The sequence below is a fragment of the Carlito syrichta genome, unplaced genomic scaffold, assembly GCF_000164805.1.
Source record: "Carlito syrichta isolate Samal-C Ts95f unplaced genomic scaffold, Tarsius_syrichta-2.0.1 Scaffold153889, whole genome shotgun sequence".
Classification (NCBI taxonomy): domain Eukaryota; kingdom Metazoa; phylum Chordata; class Mammalia; order Primates; family Tarsiidae; genus Carlito; species Carlito syrichta.
This window is the reverse complement of record NW_007097985.1, coordinates 63,717-68,196: the sequence shown is the minus strand read 5'-3', so window position 1 is coordinate 68,196 and position 4,480 is coordinate 63,717.

The following is a 4,480-nucleotide window of genomic DNA, read 5'->3' as shown; positions in this document are numbered from 1 at the left end:
GGCTCCTGATTGCTTTCAGGACTCCACTCAGGCATCCCCTCAGCGCTGCCCCATGGCGGCTTGCAATGCCGCCGCCTCCTTTCCCACCTCTGGGGCCTATGGCACCATCTTCCGCCACGATGCTGGGCTTTTCCCACTCTCCAAGCATGCTGACTCCCTCCTGCCTCTGCCCATGGTGGGGCTCATCTTAGAGTGTCCTTTTCTGGCTGATAAGCCTCTGCTCCATCCCCAAGGCCCAGCCTTACCAAGTCCCCCCTGACTCTTACCAAGTCCCCCCTGACAACCCCAGAGGACTGAGAACCAGGAGGCCTTAGTCACCGACCTCCTCCTTCTCCTCTTTTAAGCCACCACTACCATGCCCAGTACTTTTTTGTTTTGTTTTGTTTTTGTTTTTGTTTTGAGTTGGAATCTCACTCTTGTCACCCAGGCTGGAGTGCAGTATCACACTCATGGCTACCGCAGCCTCAACCTGCTGGGCTTAGGTGATCCTTCCCCCTCAGCCTTCCAAGTAGCTAGAACTATAGACACACGCCACGATGCCTGGCTACATGCCCAGCACTTGTAATGGGGACTTGTGGGTCCATTGGAAGAAGCTGGAGCTTGGCCACTGAGCCGTCCTCTGAGGCTCAGATAACTCACCTTCTACAGGCTCCAGGAGACCTGCTCTGTGCCTCCTCCCAAGAAAAACCTTCTTGGCCATTTCTTCAGCCTTCGTGCTCTCATCCTACTTGGTTCATTCCTTCACCCCTGTCTGCTGGTGGGCTCTCTCCCAGGTTTTGGCTCCTCAGGACTGGGCCTTGCACCTACCTCTTGGCCTCTCCAGGGACAGATTCTGCTCTGCCTACATGGAGCCATAAAAAAATGCCTAAGTCAGGGAGTGAGTTTAAATGTTGCCTCCTCCAAGAAGTCTTCCCTGATGACTCTATCTCTTTTTGTAGCCATCGCATGTGTCTATTTTCTGTCTTCCCACCAGACCGTCAGCTCTTCTAAGGTGAGGACTTTGTCATTTTGTTTACCATTGCTTCCTGGCACCTGTCCTGGAACTTGTCACATGGCTATGCTAATAAGTGTTCCCTGGTTATGTGAATGAATGAATGAGTAAATGAATATTCAAATGAATGAGGGACTGAGTGAATGAATCAAGGAGTGACTGACTGGATAAATGAATGAGTGAACAATGAGAGAAAGAATGAATGAGTTTGACCATGAATGGTTGTGGAAAGGGCGCTTCCCCAGGCTGGGGGCAGAGCCCAGCTTCCGTGGAGCCTTGACTCCACCAAGATCTTGTTTCCTCAACTGTTTATTAAGTTGCATAAAGTGCATAGAAAACACGACAATAATGAAAGCAGACACAACAGCAGGTTTTAATTGCATCTCCAAAATTTGATCCATGCCTATGAATGAATGGGAGCTCGTAGATTCAGTCTCAGAAGAGCCCCCACACTCTCCAGGGAACAGAGGTGGGGGGGTTTTGTGGGAGGCTCCCAGAGGGTGACCTGGGAGAGGGAGGCTGTCTTTCCTCACCCTCTGTGCTTGGGGACAGCTCCCCGGGTTGGGGGCGGGGCGATGAGAAGGGGATGGGCAGGGAGGTGCTTGTTTGGGGGGTGCCCCGGGAGCTCATGGCCATGGGAAGTCTCTGGAGGGGATCACTAGCCCAGCGCGGAGCCGGGAAATGGGTCCCAACCCAAGCCCACTGGCTGCTTGAAGAGCCCCGGATGCTTGCTGTGAAAGAAAATGTCCAGCTGGGCTCGGCGACTCAGCCTGTAATCCCGCGCCTTTGGGAGGCTGAGGTGAGTGGATTGCCTGAGCCTGCGGGTTCAAGATCCACCTGGGCAACTTGGCGAGACCTCATCTCTACAATAAATTAAAAAATCAGCTGGGCGTGGTAGCGCGTGCCTGTAATTCCAGCTACTTGGAAGGCTGAGGCGGAAGGATTGCTGGAGCCCAGCAGGTTGAGGCTGCGGTGGCCGGGAGCGGCCACTGCACTCCAGTCTGGGCGACAGTGAGACTCCAACTCAAAAAAAAAAAAAAAATAAAAATAAAGAAAATGTCTCTGCCTGGCTACTCTGAGTATGGAGGTCTGAATGGGTCGCATGTCCATATGACAAACAAGCTCCCCAGACAGTCTGGAAACTCTGGAAACTTCCTGCTGGCTAACCTCAGGTGGTCCGTAGACCCAGAACTGCCCTTTCCCCCTTCCCAAACACCCTCATCGAGAGTCCTTCCTGTGCCCAGAAGCACCAGGGGCGTGGCAAAGCCGAGATGGGAGGACAGTTGTCACAGAGCCCAGGGTGATGGAGGAGGCAGAATCTCCCATGCTCTGGCCCCAACAATCCCATATTCATTGCCACAGCCAGAAGGAGCTGTGGGGACCAGGGGCAGTGGTGGGGTGGAGGGCTCTAGGCTCCAGCACAGAGAACTGAGTCTCTGGCTCACCTTCTGCAAGGAAAATGCCACCTCCTCCAGGAAGCCTTCTGAACTCTCAGGCTAAACGACACTGACACTGTCTCTGGGCTCCTCAAGGGTGAGACTCATTCTCGGGGAACACGGGCTTCCTGCCTCCCATTTGGCAGGTGGGGCTGGGGCAGAATCTGGCCCTGCTCTGGCTCCTGATCCTGTGTGTGGTGTGGCCCAGGGTGGGCACGGCTGATGACAAGCGTAGCCGGCAGGGGTGAGGGAACCAGAGTGGGCACGGAGCCCGGTCATTCTTTGGTTTGTCTCAGGGACACCTGAAGCTTCTCGTGAAAGCTCCCATCTCTCCAACTCCACTCCCCAAGAACACCTCTCTGGCTGTAGGCACGAGCTTGGCCCCGTGACCTTCAGCCAATGACAGATGACAGTTGGTAGATAAATACCCTGGTGTCGCCCCACCCAGACGCTCTGAGCACCACAGGCCCTGCGGTGTCCCCAGGTGAACTGTGGCCTGGCTGCACACCCCAGCCTGAACACACCTTCCTCCCCACTCCTTTGCCGCCCCCCCAACCCTTGGTCTGCTTTTGGGGAAACCCAAACTAAAAAAGTTACCATATTCCGGGAGGGGTGGGGATCCCAGCTTACAAGCAAGCATCATCCCAGAGGACCCTTCAAGTCCCTCATCTCGTGTCCCCCATGCATCCCCCATGACGCAGATACTGTTTTAACCCCCAGTTTAACTGGGCGCAGGGGCTCACGCCTGTAATCCCAGCACCTTGGGAGGTCAAAGCGAGAGGATTGCCTGCGCTCAGCAGTTGGAGACCGACCTGGGCAACTTGCGAAACTTTGTCTCTACAGAAAAATCAAGAAATTAGCCGGGTGTGGTGGTGCACGCCTGTAGTTCCAGCTACTTGGAAGACTGAGTTGGAAGGATCACCTGAGCCCAGGAGGTTGAGGCTGCGGTAGTTGTGAACTGTGGGTGACAGAGTGAGACTCCAACTAAAAAAAAAAATTAATTCCCAGTTTACAGACAAAAGAACAGAGGCTTAGAAAGGTCAGATTCCTTGGATGAGGTAACAGAGCAAAGCGAAAGGCAGACGGGGCTGGAATCCAGGCAAGATGCCAGAGCACAGGGTGCTGACTGGTTGTCCGGGAGCATCACCTTAAACCCTCATTTTCTTAAGAGGCAAAAGTATTTGGAAAACTCTTGGGAGCCATGTGTTTGCCATGTGTGGTCCGCTTCATGCATTTGCCTCGCCGGCCTGGCCCCCAGGCAGACTGAGCTTGTAACTCATTTTTAGTGACCCAGGCCGGTAGCTTCTCCGGTGGGGAGGGCTTGTGGCCCAGCTCAAGGTTAGAGTGTGACCTCCTGGGCATGGGGCCAGGACACAGAGGAGCGTCTGGGTGGAAGGATGGGTTCCTTCTCCCTGCTCCAGGCCTCTTGGCTCACCCCAGCCTCAGAATCTTGGTTCAGATCTGAGCTGTGTGGTCTCAGGCCCATGAGTGCACCTCTCTGGGCCTCAGTTTTCAACGGTAGCACAGTCTCACGAGCCGAATCTGCAGGGTGTGACTGGGACCAACGATCTCAATACGAGCCGGCAGGCGCTCCACACACAGCTGGGCCGGTGGGCCGAGGTCCCCAGCCTCGGTGATGCTCACCCTTCCCTTCTGGTTTATTAAAGCTGGGCAAGGAGTCAGGGGACAGCAGGAGTGACTGGGGCAGTGGGGCGGGAGTCATTAGACTCTGTTCCCAACGGGGAGAGGCCACAAGGCCGCGAGGCTGGCCCAGCTCCCTGTGGGCCTGAGAAACTGGGAGCAAAGCAGCCGCCAGAAAGCCAGCGCGACCTCTGCCCCCTGCTCGCTGCCTCTTGTTAGGAGGCCGGGGGAACAGACAGCCTCGCGTGGGTGGACCCCAGAGAGCACAGGCGTCTTGGGGGATGCTCCAGGCCTGGGAGGGGCCTGCTCTTGGTCATCACTCCCTGCCGTGTCCTCTGCCGCCCAAGCAGATCTCCTGCAGCCAAGGAGGGTCCGGTCCCCCACCGAGCACGCCCCAGGAGGATGCTTCCAG